Source organism: Symphalangus syndactylus, chromosome 5 (genome assembly GCF_028878055.3).
Source record: "Symphalangus syndactylus isolate Jambi chromosome 5, NHGRI_mSymSyn1-v2.1_pri, whole genome shotgun sequence".
In the NCBI taxonomy this organism is placed as follows: Eukaryota; Metazoa; Chordata; class Mammalia; order Primates; family Hylobatidae; genus Symphalangus; species Symphalangus syndactylus.
This window is the reverse complement of record NC_072427.2, coordinates 114,061,511-114,079,374: the sequence shown is the minus strand read 5'-3', so window position 1 is coordinate 114,079,374 and position 17,864 is coordinate 114,061,511. Positions and strand designations below refer to the sequence as shown.

The 17,864-nt window shown below is 38.7% G+C and overlaps 1 long non-coding RNA gene across 2 annotated transcripts in view; it reads right to left on the bottom strand.

Annotated features, from left to right (window-relative positions):
- Positions 1-2,995: 2,995 nt before the first annotated feature.
- Positions 2,996-17,864, bottom strand: part of LOC134736843 (uncharacterized) — a 75,945-nt gene continuing 61,076 nt past the window's right edge. For both annotated transcript variants that reach the window (XR_010121226.1, XR_010121227.1), the window contains one exon: positions 2,996-4,932. This is a non-coding gene — a long non-coding RNA (uncharacterized lncRNA). The remainder of the gene's footprint in view (positions 4,933-17,864) is intronic.

Here is a 17,864-nt window from a genome sequence, read left to right as displayed (position 1 = left end):
AGGGTGCATCTCACGGATGGAGCAATGGCAAGAGCACACCTGAACAAGGGAGGCAAAGGGGTTTTTATTCCTGACACAGGTAGCCCCTACTGCTGTGTCATTCCCCTATTGGCTAGGGTTGGACCACACAGTCTAAGCTAATTCCAGTTGGCTGTTTTAAAGAGAGCAGGGGTACGAGTTGGAGTGGTGGGGTGAGTAGTTTGGCAGGAAGGACGGTTACAGAACAGGTGACTCAGGATGAATCAGGATGGAGCAGGTGACAGGGGTGACTCAGGTCAAAGCAGGTGACCAGGGGAACAGACGTGAACTACTGATTAGAACTGGTGGGAAAGTTGTTTACAGAAACTAGAGGCAAGGGGGTGAAGAGAACCAGGAAGTTAAACTTTAAAATGGAGAACAGAGAATAAGAGAGCTGAACATACTGACATACTGATTCTTTGAAGAGAAACTTGGAGTTCACTATATTTAACAAGAACAACCTTTGTCTGGGCCTGACAGCTACCGTACATAATTTACTTTTTCAGTAAATGTATCTGGGATTCTTCTCCAAACTATTGGTAGATTTTCCACCATTTGAATATTCCTTTTGAGTCCTCTATTGATGCCATGAAATTATATCTGTTAGGAGTCCACAATATTAAAAATCTTGAGTGGAAAGAGGGAAATAAAAAAGGATTTTTGCTTTCTTTTAAATTCAAATTAGCTTCCTCAAGCCACAGCTGGAATCGATTATTCTTGACCTTTCTTTAAGTCATAATTTATTTCTTTACAAGTCCCCACCATCAAAGTTTTCAGGATAGTAAGAAAAATGTCTGCTTCACAGAGTGGAGGACATGATTTGCAACAGACCATAATGATGATTTCCAACAAATTTGGGATTCTTTCCTCGTAGTTTTTCAAAATCATCAGGCTGATCACTATCATATTCAGCTAGTAAATTTGCTTTGGTTTCATCCTCTTTTACTGTTTCTTCTCCTGATTATCTATAAATTCTGACTTTTTCTGTGACCAACCTGATTATTACATAAAGTAGTGCCTGTAAGCTAATAGTTTACATGTTTTCAGTGCTACCTGTTTTTTAGGAACTGTATGCTGTTGTGAAAGGAAAATATCTTGGGCCCCCAAAATCACTAAGGAAAACTCAAACTGGAAACTGCTTAGGGCAAACCTACCTCCCATTCTATTCAGAGTTATCTCTCTGCTCACTGACATGGATGCCTATCTGATTGCCTCCTTTGTAAAGGCTAATCAGGAAGTCAAAAGAATGCAACCTATTCTTTTGTGTCTCTCATCTGTGACCTGGAAGCTCCCTCCCCACTTCCAGTCTTCTTGCCTTTGCTTCAAGTTGTCCCGCCTTTCCAGGCTGAACCAATGTACTTCTTATATATATTGATTGATGTCTCATGTCTCCCTAAAATGCACAAAACCAGGCTGTGCCCCGACCACCTTGGGCACATGTCGTCAGGATTTCCCAAGGCTGTGTCATAGGCATGTCATCAACCTTGGCAAAATAAACTTTCTAAATTAACTGACCTGTCTCAGATTTTCTGGGTTCACACCGTTATTTATGCTCACAACACATCAGCAACCCCATGTAGCCAATGAGAAAACTAAGTCTAACCGATATCAAATTACACGTGCGTATGAAAATAGTAATTGAAAAAATCATGTCTTGGGCCCAGGGCTCTTTGATTCCAGTCTGTTAAAAACAGATGTGACTAATTCAGACTTTCATTCACTCATTTGTTTATTCATTCACTCACATTAAGCACCCGTTATACAGTAGGAAATATTCAAGATATTCAAGAAATGTAAAGGCATAAAAATGAATTAAAAAACACATTTTTACATCAAAGAGTTCACAATCTTTAATTAAGTAAGAAAAAGGTTTTCAGCCTTGTGCATGTGATGAAATCACCTCCTTTTATTGTTTAATATGCCTGCTTAGATTTGACTAATGTATTTTTTAAAAAAACATTGTGCTGCGTTTTAGGTTAACTTTGCACCTGAAAAGAGAACAGTTACATCTTAAAGTTAGAGAACTATTGTATCTAATTGTGTAGATAGTTACTATGGGAATGATTTTATGTAAATTTTATTTTATTATATCAAATTAAGCTAGTGATTAGGTAGGTGGTTTGCAGAGATACTAAGTTATTTCTCTAAAAACTAGAAAAAGGAAAGATGGGAAGTCAAGTAAGTAATAGTGGTTACAGTGTTTATTTTTAAATTTTTCTTTATTTATTCATTTTTTTAATTTTTTTTTTTTTTTTTAGAAGCAGCATTTTGCTGTGTGCCCAGGCTGGGGTGCAGTCCTTTAATCATAATTCATGCAGCCTCAACTTCCTGGGCTCAAGCGGTCCTCCCACCTCAGCCTCTTGAGTAGCTGGGACTACAGGCATGTGGTGACATGCCTGGCTAGTTTTTTCATTTTCTTCTAGAGACAGGATCTGACTACATTGCTCTGGCTGGTCTTGAACTCCTGGCCACAAGCCATCCTCCCACCTCGGCCTCCCAAAATGCTGAGATAACAGGCCTGAGGCATCATGCCTGGCTACAGGGTTTTTAAACCCCCACCCCCCAGTCTAATGGCCTGGAGTTGAAGTGTTATGAGTTCTTATGTGTAAGTGTGGATAATGCAACACAAGAATCCAGGTAAGAGACAGAAACAAAAACAGATACAAGATTAAAGAATACTCAGTGTCCTTTGTACAGAAAGATTGTGTCCTTCCAGCCAGTCTTTCTGTCAGTAAGACGTTGAAAACTCAGAATGCCCATCAAAGTACTACACCTGGGTTTAGATCTCAGGCAAATCAAAGTGGATCAAACTCCTTCGTACTTTGCAAATTACTTATCACAAGAACTTGAGTTCTGGATCCTCAAAACTGGGAAGATTAATAGAAGAAAAAGTAAAGGAAGTAAAGGAAGAGGGTTTCTTTTATCTCTTTTGAATGCAGAGATGATCTTAGACACCATTTGAAACAGAGTATGCTTGTGTGTTTTTTAACAGTTTTATTGAGACATAATTTACCTACCATACAATTCACCCATTTAAAGCGTATCGTTCAATAGCTTTTAGGATATTCACGGCATTGTGCAAACAACACAACAATCAATTTTAGAACTTTTTAAGAAAATCACCACAGAAAGAAACCCTGTATTCCTTAGCCAGCACCCTCCAATCCCTGCTTGCTTACTCTAGTACTAGCCAACCACTAACCTACTTTCCATCTCTCTAGATTTGCCTGTTCTAGACATGTTATATAAATGGTATCAAAAATATGTGGTCCTTTGTAGCTGCCTTCTTTCACTTAGCATGAGGTTTTCCAGGTCAGTACATGCTACAAAACAAAACAAAACAAAACAAAACACACTTTATTTCTTTTTATGGCCGAGTAATAGAAAAAGAAACTTCATTTCTTTTTGTGGCTAAATAATATTTCATTGTTATGTATACAACATGTTTTATTTATACATCCATCACTGAGGTACATTTTTGGGGGGTTGTTTCCACTTTTTGCCTATTTTAAATAAAGCAGCTACAAATATTTAACTCTGAGTTTTTACATGGACATATATTTTCAGTTCTCCTTGGTACATGGCTAGGAGTGGAATTGCTGGGTCATATGGTAATTCTTTGTTAATTTTTTAAGAAACTGCCACTTTTTTCCAAAGTGTTTGGACAATTTAGCATTTAGCAAAGTGTGTTTCACAAGCATTATCTCCAATGTGTTTTCTAAATTACTTCTTGTGAAAAATAAATATGGAAGGCAGAATAGCGCATAGAGTTTAACTTCTGCTTTCTATGTCCTGACACTATCTTTGGAGAAGAGATGATGCTATCTTTAGAGAAGAGGTGGGATTTAGAAGATATGCTTTCAAGTCTCAGTTCCATTTCCAGTAAGCTGGATGACTTAATAAATACTTAACTTTTCCTTGACTCAGTGTATGCATCTGTGAAATTGGAATATTGATGTACTCCACCTGTTTAGATGAAAAATAACAGATTTGAAAAGATTAATGTGCTGTGGGATTGTAGGGCTCCAAAATTATTATTATTGTATCTATTATCTATTTAAAGAATCATGCAAATATTTTTACTTAAATTTCCTTGCAGTTATTCCCTGTTTTTTAAAAGATATCTGTTATTTTTTCTCTTAATTTTTATGGGCTTTGCTCATCACTTCCTAAAGAACCCCAAGTAAGAGGTTTGTGATTAATTACACACGATGATGGAATAAAGTATTTAGGGATGAGAGCACCTTAATTTAATAACTGACCTTGATTTACAGACAAAATGTAATGCATTTTAAGGTAGAAGTCTGACTTAGCACAATGCCTGCCCTTCAAATTTGATGTCTCCTAGTATGTGCATTAATAATATGAAAGCTGTCAGTCAGATGGTTCTGATTGAAAATATCCTCCCAGTTGATTCACTGTCAACATTTCGGTTCCCTGAATAAACTCTCTTTTATACATAAAATCTAGAACAGGTTGCTTTCTGTATTTTTTCAAAAGGTTTTTTTTTTTCTTTTTTTTTTTCAAGTTTAAACTTTTAATGGATTGAGCAGCCCTAGCCTAACAATCCCAGTGTGCCCTTTGGGGAAAGATTTCCATTTGCCTACTCTTTATAGCAATGCGCCCGAGCCCTCTCTGGCTTGTTTCCCTTGGAGACCATATTCCACGGTTGAGAGACCCTGTGATAGAATAATCTGATGACTGTGGCGTGGCCGAGGCCTGACGTGTAGAAGTCATTGTACCAGTTGACGGTTCGGTTGCTCTTTTACATTTTCTGGAGGAAGTAGGTTGGAAAGAAAAACATGGAGGCAGAAAGCATGAATGATTTTTGTAGGTTTGGTCTTTTTAAAGCTGGCTTTGTATCTGTTGGAGATGACAGACGGGAGAGGGCTGATCCAGGAAGAACTGTTATTTCTGTAATTAAAAATAAGCAGAATCAGAAGAGAAGAGCCATTGTTCAGGCTGGGTTTGAATTACAGTACATGTTTAAGTACCAGTCTTTTTTCCCAGTTATTTTAATGTTTTATTAATCCCGTTCCTCAAAATATCTTCTTTCATTTACAACCACTGACAGAAAAAAAAAAAATGTGACAATTTGTTTTCCTTTGTGCTTAGTAGATGGCATTCTCTAACACTATGGGTCAACGTGACCTTAACTTCAGTTTTATTATGTGATACCTACAATGGTGTCTTATCCATGCCTCCTACTCTTTTGTGTTTATATAATTTTTTTAAATTAGTGTGGATCAGTGGACCTTAACCCTTAGAGGTCAAAAATCAAATTTTGAATCGTTAGCAGTTATTTGCTTACATTTCTTCTAAACTGAAATTACAAAAAAAAAAATCACTTTTTTGGAGGGGAGAGAGGGATAAAAAGTGAAGGAATTAATTGGTAACTAGTGGTGTTCATATGAATTCACTGACCATCTCAACTTCAAATAACTAAAACCTTGTTCAGGAAATAAATTGGATGTATTAAGGTGAGGCTAAAGTGTTGGAGGATATTTACAAAGAAGACTAATCTACTTTGGAGATATTTTTAATATAGATGAGTTTTACTTCAGTGGTTCTCAAAATGGAGTCCCCGTACTGGCAACAGCAACCGAACCTGGGAACTTGTTGGACACGTAAATTCTCTGGTTCCACCCACAACTACTGAAGCAGAGTTTGTGGAAACGGGATCCAGTAATCTTTTGTGTTAACAACCTTTTCGGGGGATTTTGACGTTTAGGAGTTACTCCTCAGCTCATTGATTCTCAAACTGGCTTTACAGAAGAATCACGTGGAGAACTTTCCAACACATCAATGCTCAGGTTTTGCCCAAGACCACTTACATGAGAATCTTTTGGGAGTTGAAACTGGGCATATTTTTTATAGACTCCCCAGTTGACCCTAATGGGCAGCCAGGCCAGGGTACAGAAGAATATGTCTCAACCCCAGTTGCACTTTACACTTTCCTAGGGAGATTTCAAAATGTCCTGATCTCAAGGTATCCCTCTATACATAATTAAACAGGCTCTCTGGGGATGGGACTGGTATCTATCAGAAGTTCCTGTAAAATTCTCCTACATAGCCAGGGTTGAGAGTCACTACGTTTGCTGAAGTTATTTGAATGGACTAAATGATCTCTCTAGATCTGTTATCTTGATGCAGTTCTTTAAATGTTGGGCTGCAAGATATAAATTTATGTACATATTTTGTTCCCACTTACATATTTTTCAGTTTAGTTCATTTTCTTCCCTTGACTTTGTGGCATTTTAATTTCCCATTGTGGTGAATTACCTAAATGTGAGCTTGTTGTTAACAAAGGAACAGTCCATGCACAGACCACCATGGATGAAAGGAAAAGAGTAGGGTCAGACATGCACAGGGGGTGAAAGCCAACTACATGAGGAATTTTCAGGTTATGTGATAATTGATATAATGGAACAAGCCCTTTCTTGCGACAGAAGCCATCTCCACTTTTAGAGCAGAGTAGGAACTTGTCTAGGTTGCCTTCAGAGTCTCTAGCTCCATCATGCAAAAGTGGGTAAACAAATAAAATACAAGATATCCACATCTTTCCATTTTCAGCCCATAGGTCTATTAGTTACCAAGCAAAGCAGACTAGTATTGATACTTTGTCTCTCCCAATAAACCAGTAAACACAAAGGCCACCCTAAAATATAATAACATACAACTTTGTTCTAATTCATCATGCAAAGTTCAATGAATGCTCCACAATAGGGAGTTTTCAAAGATTCTTTGATGAGTGGGATGGACTTTCTGAGTCTGATGCACAAACACTCATCTAGGTCATTCATAACTATTACCTCTTCTCAATTTCCTGTTAGGAATCTACTGCCAAACCCTATGTTTTCCTGAGAATGGCTGTGGAGGTCACCATTTATCTTCTATTCTCATTTGCCACTACTCCAAGTCTCAATCTCCCTAATCGGTATTACTCTCATCACCTCTTTAGCATGCCGTTCTGCCCTAGTATGTCCTACATCTGATATCCTCTTGCAAACACAGCAGCCAGACAGAATCACACTAAAGCACTGCTTTGTCATGTTACTACCCTAAAATGGCTCCAAATTTCCTTCAAGGTAAAGTGAAAGTAACTGTGGATCTCAGATTCTCCCTAAATGAATGCAATCCTTCTCTCCAATTTTTATGCTGGTTCCTAAGGCAAACTTGTAGCTCCAGTCAGCTGGTCATCTTATTCTTTTCCATATATGAAAAAAATTCTGTTGTCATAACATAGCAGCTCTGCTGTGCTTTCTACCACCTACCTAATGTCTTCATCTATCCAAGTTGTATCTACACTTCTGAGTTCAGATAAAATCTCAAATCCTGCATCATATCATTGGTTTCTCTTTAAGGTTCTCTGAGGACTAAAATTCTCAACTCCTGCATTCACTGGCCTTCTCCTCCTATGCCCTGCTGGTGTACCAAAAGTTCTTATCACAGAAATCAGCCCTTAATTGCCCTTTCTGTGAATAAAGATGCTCATTCAAGATCAATTTTACAGAGCTCCTTCTTCAATTTCAAATGTTTCCATTTATCTCCTAAGTAAACTGTAACTTCCGTGATGGAACCCACATTTTCATCCAGTGCTAACTTTATAGTAGGCACGTCTATGGATTTTACATGGATTTTTTAATATTATTTCATCCATTCTTACTAATCTAAGATGTAAATATTATTATTATCTGAACTTCACAGATAAAGGAAGTGAGACAGTGAAGCTGTAAAAAGCCAGATTTACCCTAAAGAAAGAGCTATCAAGTGGAGAAGCTAAAATTCAGATTCTCCTCTCATTCCCAAGCCCATGATCTTTCCCTGACAACATCAAACGTCTTCCAAACTATCCTTTAAATCTTTATGACTGAGTTTAAATTATTTAGATGTTTAGAACAAAATGCCATTTTGTAACAAGAGGTTTTTTTTTTTAATTTCAAATCTTTCTTAGGCAAACAGAGCAATAGCAGTAAAAAAGAAGAAAACATGAATGTTATGAAGTAGAATAATTAATTTTCTATTAAATAGAAATGGCTAGTGTTGATGATCATGGCATGTTGCCAGTGTGTAATGAGTCTGAGAAATCAAAACCTCAGAAGCTGAATCAAGCCAAACCCCTGAACTGGCTAAATGATATATTCGGAAGGATACACGAGGAGGAAAAATGAAGGGTGGGAGTTTTCCAAGGTTAATTACAGAACAATCATCTAGGAACAAGGCAGTGAGAACAGGGAGGTCTGGTATGCAATGTATGCTGAAGGGCTGGAACCAACACATTGAAGATATTATTCAAGTACAGTTCATTATTTAAGAACACATTGCCCTCTGAATTCTTTAAAGGTCAGGGTCAACTTTATACCAGACTTCATTTGCATTCTTTGTTAATTTAGAAATGTTCTTTTGAGTACCTCTGTAAGCCTCTCATTGTATAGTGTATAGGTACTCTATTATAAATATTCAGATTAATCAGCCAACTTTACCCAGGCCATGGTATTTTTCTTGGCATTGTGCTAGGTGACCCAGAAAGTGCATAAATGTAAGATTTATATGATATGATATTATAGATAGATTAATATATACTATTAAGCATCTATTATATGATCAATACTTATGATATTTTCTATAACTTTCTGTTACATGTGGAAGGTAGAGGGAGTAGCAGCTTCCATTTTACAAACAAAGAAACTGAGGTCTAAGATTTTTCTGAACTTCTTAAAAGTCACATTACTGTGAAGTGGCAAACTCAGAATTTGAATTCAGCTCTCTCTCTCTCTCTATTTTTTTTTTTTGAAATGGAGTCTCGCTCTGTCGCCCAGGCTGGAGTGCAGTGGCGTGATCTCCGCTCACTGCAAGCTCCGCCTCCCAGGTTCACGCCATTCTCCTGCCTCAGCCTCCCGAGTAGCTGGGACCACAGGTGCCCGCCACCACGTCTGGCTAATTTTTTTGTATTTTTAGTAGAGACGGTGTTTCATCGTGTTAGCCAGGATGGTCTCGATCTCCTGATCTTGTGATCTGCCCGCCTCAGCCTTCCAAAGTGCTGGGGTTACAGGCATGAGCCACTGTGCCCAGCCTCTCTCTTTCTCTTTTAAAACGTGATTTTCTTTTACCTCAAGATAAATTTCATTATGCTGGGGAACAAACAGCTCCAAAATTTCATCACCCAGCAACTCTCCAAGGCAACTGTCCTCATGTGGAGGCTCAACATTGCAGGCTGCCAGGCTCATAAAGCACCTCCACATCTACAGGGGCTTCCACAGCAGAGGAAGAGAGTGTGGGGAGATGCACACCACTCTACATGCCTCATCTCAGAAGGGATGCCCTCCATTTCTGCTCTCATTTTGTTGCTCAATGCAAGTCACATGGGAACACCTAACTTGAAGGAGGTATTTGCTTGTGACATGGAGAGGAGGCAGGGAAATACTGGGTAGAAGAGGACAGTTCCCTGGCAAAAGCAACGGTAGTACAACAGTGGGGAGAGGGGGAGGGCATTAAGCAATTTCAGTAATTCAGGTATGAGATAATGGCATCTTGAGCCATTGTAATTCCACTCTCAAGCCTGGAAACCCATGGCCCTAAATAGGAACAGGCATTCTTGTTTTTAAGCCTAAAAGTTGCCTTTTGGCCTGTCCCTTTCCTCTCTTCTGTACCCATACAAACTCCAAACCCCAGGCTCCATGAGCAGAAGAGAAGAGGGGCAGAAGAGCAGAGTAGCAGAGTGGTGTGGCAGAGAAGGAGAGAAGAAAAGGAGTATCTGAACATCGAGAGGAGTTTGTCTGGGGACATTCAGAGAGGAGATCGGCAGCAGAAAGGCTAATTTGGTGAAGATCATCTTCCCACTCCATCCCATTTCCAGCTCCCCATCCATCCCGCTGAGAACCACCTCTATCCAGCAATAAAATCCCCCACATTTACCATCCTTCAGTTTGTCCATGTGGCTTGATTCTTCCTGGATGCCGGACAAGAACTTAGGTAGCAAGAGGGAACTGAGCTGGCTAACACTTAAGCCATCTGTGAATGGCAGAGCTAAAAGAGCACTGTAACACACCCACTGGGGCTTTGAGAGTCACAGGCACCCACGCCTAGATGCCACCATGGGGCCACAGCCCAGAAGCGCTCACCCTGGCTCCTGCACCTGCCCATCTGCGTGTTCCCCCTCCCATAACGGGTTTGAGTATGTGGCAGTTGAACACACAAACCATGCCTCTGTTGCATGTCCTGTCAGGGGGTTCAGGGAGCTCTCTCATTTCACTTGGAAGGAGATAATGACAAATCTCAAAAATATACATTATACCTCTATGAAATACATTGTATTACAACAATATATCTCAACAATTTATATTCTGTTTCAATTCAATAGGTAGTTAGTAAGTCTTTACTTAAAATGTTTTGCTAAGAGCAAAGGTGATAGGACTTGGTTCCTGATATGAAGGGATTGACAGTCTGATAAGCATAGTAAATCCTATAAAAAGAAAATGTATTAACAAAGAAGGACAAGGAATATCTGAACTCAGAAGAAATAAAGGCAACTTTGATCTGGGGATATTAAGGAAGGTTTAAGGCATTTAAATTGTTTTTTTGGAGAATTAGTAGGATTTTATTAGGAAATACAAGGAAGAAAGTCCTTCTAGATGAAGAAAGAAAAGGGGTAATAAGACATTTTACTTGTGGCATAGCTACCAAGGGCAAGTAACTTAAGACATCCTTCTCCTCTGGCCCTGGGGCAAAGCAAGCCTTCTTCAGTGGTGACGGGAAGGGACAGGAAATTTGTAAGAGCTCCCTGCCCTGTGACTACCTGCTTTGCCTGGTTTTCGCTTTCACACTGCTTCCATTAACATATTTTTATCATAGCCAGCACAAGGCATATTCTAGAGTATTATGTTATTTTGTATTTAAAGGGTGCTACTTTTGGAAAATATTTATAAGGGGAGATGACCCTCCTGGCTCCATAAACAGCTACTCATGTGCCCCTTCCCCAACATATTCATTCACTTTTGGGTTTGGAGGCCACTGAAAAGTGGCCTGAAACTGATTTCTAATTAACCAATCCAGGAAGCTGAGAAGTCACACACAGGTAAAAGGATTGGACCTCTGACTAACTCGGAGATTCGTGGAGAACAGGTCAGTGGAATGGAATAGCTATTGTCCCAAAGCCAGAAATGATCATAGAAATTCTAATAGAAAACTTACTATATGTGAATAGAGATTTTGAACTGAAAGGCTGGCCTCAATGTCCAAGACATAGGTAATGCCTGCGCCAGGTATAGCCTCAACTACTATGAAATTCTTTCTACCTCAGGCCTGGAGGTGGGTTACAGAACCTGGAAGAAATGCTCAGTTGTCTGATTTGAAAGTGCAAAGGCCAGTACTTACTCAGAAACACTGCTAAGTGTCCCACAAAACTGGTGAAACCATTTAGAGGAGACCTGCAGGAAAAATTCTGTGTGGCAGCCACAACCGCCATCCATCTAGCTCAAGTGGCCAGTCATACGTCACACTTCCATTGCATCAGGTTCACATAACCTTCCCATGAAGTTAATTTTCTGGTGATGGAAAGACAGATTGTATAGAAATACATGTGTATAACAGTTAATAAGTCAAATGATAGAAGTTGCTGTGGAGATAAACATGGCAAGGGAAAGGGGCAGGGCACATCTGTGACAGTTTACCATTTTTAATAGAATGATCAGAAAAGATCTCACTGAAAAGTAAGTTTGATAAAAGGTTACAGGGAGTGAGGGCGCAAACCCTGTGGTTCCTTAGGGCAAGAACATTTTAATCAGGGAGAAAAGCAAATGAAATTTCTGCAACAGAAGCATGCATGTTTGTTTTCAAGGAACACTGGAATCTAGTGAGACTGGGGTGGAGTTAGCAAGGGGAAAGTTTACGGAAAGAAGTCGGAAAGACAGCAGATTGTGTAGTGCATTATAAAGACTTTGGTATTTACTCTGGAGATCTAGAAACTTTTTAAAACATTTTGAGCGAAGATGTGATATGAAATGGCTGACATATTTCAAAGGCTCTCCCAAGCCACCATGTTGAGATTAGACAATAGCGGAGCAGTAGTACAGCGGTGGGGAGGTGGGGAGGGCGTTAAGCAATTTCAGTAATTCAGGTATGAGATAATGGCATCTTGAGCCATTGTAATTGTGGAGCTAATGAGAGGTGGTCACATTTTAGATACGTTTTGAAGGTGAAGTTGTCAAGATTTGCCGAGATTTGAATGTGAGATGAGAAACAAGTACCCAGAATTACACCAAAGTTTTTAGTCTCAGCAATGGAAAGGATAAAATTGTCATTAACTGGAGTGGGGAAGACTGAGAGGAGCAAGGTGTGGGGAGTAAAATTGTGACTATATTTCTGGAACATCCAAGTGGAGATATCAACTTGATGTGTGAATCTGAAGGTCAAAGGAGAGGTCCAAGCTAAAAATGCAAACTTAGGAGTCATCAGGATGTGGATGGTATTTTAAAAAATAAGCACGGACTATATCACCAAAGAGTCAACGTAATGGGAGAGAGGTTGGAAGACTGAGCCCTGGACCATTGCAATATTTAGAGGTCTACCTAGTTCTTGAAAGTCAGCCTGTGGCCAGATTTTACAGGGTAGACTGGGATATATGCCCCATAGTAAGATATCAGTTTAGGTCTTAGTCACATGACTATGTCTGTATGTTTTTACAACCCTGGATTAAATGCTTGATATTAGCCACACCCCAAACAATGACAATGAGTAATATCTTTCAAGACTACCCCAGTCTCTTAAACCCTTAGACCATTTTTATAAACACTCTTAGGCTTTAGCCCAGTTGTCTACTCATAGTTTTAGTTCTGCTTATCACTTTGTGTTGTCTTCCATTTATGTACATAGAAATATTTGTTTACCTTGTTTGTGAGCATGATTGTGTAATTGATTTCCATTTTGTATTTTATCTGTGCATGTGCTTGAATCAGAAGTATGTGAGAGAATAAATTTACTAGTGCATCTTGACCTCATCTTTTCATGGGCGTTCAGTACAGTTGGCTTCTTCTTTCTTGCTGAACACTTTCCTGGCAATGGCTTCTATTCCACCACATGATCCCCATTTTCTACTGCTTTTAGGGCTATTTCTCTGGTCCTTTGCTATTTCACTTTTCCTGTCCTAGAACTCTAAATGTGGGAGTTTCTTAGGGCTTATTCTCCAAGCCCTCATCTTCACAATCTATACTCTCTCCTTCAACAATCTCATCTGTACATCTGGTTTGAAATATCATTTATGCGCTAATTACTTTCATATTCATATCTCCCCGCCTGGCCTCTCTTCTAAACTCCAAACTTGAATATTTACCTACATATACATTTGATTCTTAGAAACATCCCAGATTAGAGTTGTCCAAAATGAAATTTTTGACCTTTCCTTCCAATCTAGTTTTCTTCCAGTATTTCTGATTTTAGCAACCACCCAGTGGTTTATGCCAGGAACAAGCATTTCATCTTTAACACTTTTTTCTCCTTTATTTCCGTATTCATATCACCATAAAATCTTGTCAATTCAACCTCCAAAATATATGGTAAGCCCATAATTTTGTAAAATAACTATGTAAGGCAAAGCCTGAAGTTCTATGAAACAATATGAAGCTAATGGAGCCTCTTAGAAGTTGTGCTGTAAATGAGTATCATTTGATCTTGGATGAAACAAAATAAAAATATTACACCTAATTCCTTTCTTTTGGGATTGAAATGGTAAACTTCTAAAGTTAGAACGGACTTTAGGGTCATCTTGCCATATTCATTGTCTTTGTAATAAAAAAAACTAAAACCCAGGGGAAAAAGTGACTATCTGAGGTTCCTACAATTAGTAATGAAAGACGATTAGCACCTACGTTTCCCAATTCAGTCCAGTGCTCTTTCACAGCACCAAATTGACGGACATCCATGACTAAGCTCTGATAAATATGAGGCTTATGCCATACAAATAATCTCTTTTATATCTGTTATTTCCCGAAAAAGTAAGACAAAAGTGGCTTTGTAGATATTTGCAGCTCTGTATTAGTAGTGTGGATTTAGTTTTTGTCTTAGCATAAACATGATTTTACTTATGAAACACTGATCTTAAAACAAATAAGCAAACTAAGAAATGACCCAGCTTAAATATAGCTCAGGCTAAAGTAATGTAATTATTAAGGTAAATGGTATTTGTATATTTGTGCAAGGTCTAAGATTTTGGAAGAAAATTTCTGGGCAATTAATGGCCTTTTGCCATCTCTACCTCGTCTCTTCCTGGACTCCATTACTGCTTTCAGAACTATTCTGTTATAAGCTTTAAAAACAGATTATCATCCTTTATTTGATACAGAAGATAATCCTGTTGATGTTTCTGAAACCAAGTTGTCTACAAACCTGATCCACTTAAATAAAATATAATAACAAAACTGTGCCTGTCAGTCTCTGAAGAAACTGAGAGTAGAATTAACAAAATGTAATTAAGGTAATCCAAGTAAAGATTAAGGCAGTTGATGACAAAATTATTTTCCTCTAGAATAGAGTTGTATTTCTTAGTGGAAGCTCAAATTCTCCTCTCTTTACCTTGGCTGAATCCTATTATTACTTTGATTCAAGTATATCTTTGCAATTAAACTATTAATTATATGGAAAGGAGACAGGAAAATACTGTGTAGAAGAGGGCAGTTCCCCCGCAAAGGCCTCACCCTCAAGCCTGAAAACCCATGACCCGAAATGGGAACAGGCATTTCTGTTTTTGCACCCAAAAGTTGCCTTTTGGCCCACGATGCCCCCCCATCTTGTACTCATATAAACCCCAGACCCCAGGTTCCAGAAGCACACAAGGCAGAGACGAACAGAAGAGTAGAAGAATGGCAGAACAGCACAGCAGAGAGAAGAGAAGGAACATCCAAATGCCAAGAAGAGTTTGGCTGGGGGTGGTCAAAGAGAGATTGGCTGCTGGGTAGCCAAACTCCAGAAGATCATCTTCCCACTCCATCCCCTTTCCAGCTCCCCATCCATCCCACTGAGAGCCACCTCCACCACTCAGTAAAACCCCTGCATTTATCCTTCAAGTCCGTGTATGACCTGATTCTTCCTGAACATCAGACAAGGACCTGGGTACCAAGAGGACACTGAGCTGGTTAACACTTAAGCCATCTGCAGATGGCAAAGCTAAAGGAGTGCACTGTAACACATGCCATGCCAACTTTGGCTTCAGGAGTTGGAGACACCCACTCCTAGAAGCTGCTGTGGGATCGGAGCCCCAAAGTGCTTGCCCAAGCTCCTGCACCTACCCATCTGCATGCTCCCCCTTCTGTAAGGGGTTTGAATGCATAGCAGCTGAACACACAAGCCACACCCCTGTTGCACATCCTGCAAAGGGCGTCAGGGAACTCTCTTGTTTCACTAATAGAAACTATTAGAGTGAAATCCTGTATTATTTTTAAATTCTAAGTTTGAAGTTTTAGATAAATAATATTTATCATAGGAATGGGACTATGCAACTTAGTTCCATTAATAAAAACAGTGAAATGAAGTCTATTTGTTTTATCCAATATGAGAATGTTTAAGAATACATCTTTAATTGACATCTAGCTTTGGACTTTGGCAAAAGAAGAATCATTAAAACAAATACTGTTTATGTTGTCATATACCTAATTTTGGCTGCATGTTTTAAAATCCTATGGTTGTGGATCATCAGGGTTAAGGGTATAGACTTTAGGTTCAGAAAAATCTGGTTTAAATCTTGCCTCAGTCACTTCCTCATGATTGAACAAATTACTTAAAACTTGTCTCTTTCAAGTCATCTGCAAAGCTGTAATAATTATTTCTCCCTAAGAATGTTACTGTGAATATTTAAGTAGATAATATATTCAAGGTCTTAAGCCCAGTACTTAGCACATAGAAAAGGATCAAACCATAAATATTTATGTGAATAAATGAATGAATGAATGATATAGGTGAATCTTGTTATTTATATTTATGGCATAAAAAGGAACCTGAAATGTAATGTATACATTTTATATCCTGGTGGATTTGTATTCTATTAATGATATTAATAGTGATAGTCACCACCTTTTGGTCTCTCTATTAGTTTCCTGTAACTTCTGTAATAAATTACTCCAAACTGCATGGCTTAAATTTGCAGAAATTTATTCTTTTCCAGTTCTGGTGGTAAGAAATCTCAAATCAAGGTGTTGCCAGGGCCACACTTCCTCTGGAGGCTCTAGAGGAAAATCCATTTTTTGCCTCTTTCAGATTCTGCTAGCTGCTGACATTCCTTGGCTGGGACCATATTCTAATTTCTGCCGCCAGGTTCACATTGGCTCCTCCTGTTCTGTGTCAAATATCTCACTGACTCTCCTTTATAAAAGCACTTGTGATTGGATTTAGGGCCTTTAGAGATAATCCAGGATGGTTACCTTATCTAAAAAATCCTTCATTTAATTACATCTACAAAGACCCTTTCTCCAAATAAGGTAACATTCACAGGTTCCCAAGATCAGAATGTGAACACATCTTTTGGGGGCCATCATTCAACTCACTATAGTCTCTAGAGTTTGGCACCAAGAGTCACAAAATGGATATGCTTAGACCTTGCAATCTATTTATAGATATGAAAACATAATCGCCACATAATATAAGATGTTTAATAGAATTGTTTACAATGTGATAAGAGAAGAGAAATGATAGACTGACTAATTTCATCAGTAAAGCCATGGAGAGATTCATAGCAAAATTGCATTTGAGCTGGATCCTGATGGATGAGTAGGTATTTGTCTAAGAAGAGAAGAAAAAACTGTATGTTCAAATCTCAGGGAAGACCTCAAAGTAGAATTCTAAAAATATGTGGTGGGTTACGGAATAACCTGTATGGTGTGGGAGTGGGCTAGAATGTAGCTTGGTAAGGTGAGCTTGGCTCAGTTAGATGGAGACTTGTATGGCAAGATAAAGGGTTTTAAATATACCTGCAGTCAACAAAAAATTCCTGGTACTTTTTTTTTTATATACAGCCAGAAAATGATATTATCTCTTCTTCCTATGGAGGTTGGAATAGAGAGAAGACAGCATGAAGGCTTGACTTTTATGTAGAAGATACAATAGTCCAGGGGAGACCTAAGGCAGTGATAGTGAGGATAGAGAGAAGAAGTATATTTCAAAGCCATGTCTCAGGCTGTAATGCTAAGGCATATGCAAAGAGAGGTCTTTCATTTGGGCAACTGATTAATACTAATAATAGAAATAGGGGCTAACATACAAATGCCTAATGTCCCCACCACACTAAACCAATTATCATTACCTGAGGCCATCATGTTCCTTCAGACTTCCACACTATGGTACCTGAAGACTCCTTCCTCCCTCATTCCGAACATTTCCACCTCTTCTACCCCTGCATTGTCTAAGCTAACCACTTATCTGTTAAGTTTAGTTCATGTATTACTTCTTTCAAGAAATTCTCTCTGACCCACTAAAATTTAGTTTTGAACTTGGCCAATCTTGGTTTTAAACCTTATCAAACTGTTTTTCAATTGCCTGTTTTATAGTCTTATCTGTGAATTCCTTTCAAGGCAGGGAACTTGACATTTAATTTTGCATTTCTAGCCATTTCTAGCACCTAGTTTTGGGCTTGGCTCACAGTAGGAGTGAAATGTAGTTTGGTGAATTTAAAAAAAGAATGTTGGTGGTGGAGCGGAGCCAGAGTAATTAGCTAAAATTAGAGAGCTCTTGACCCCTGTTTGGTAGTGACAAATGCCTATGGGTCCACAGTCACACTAGAACACTAGAAATAAGGTGAAGACTAATGATAGAAGTTGCAGGTTACTCCTTGCTGTTCATACTCTAGTTCATTGACTGGCAAAGCC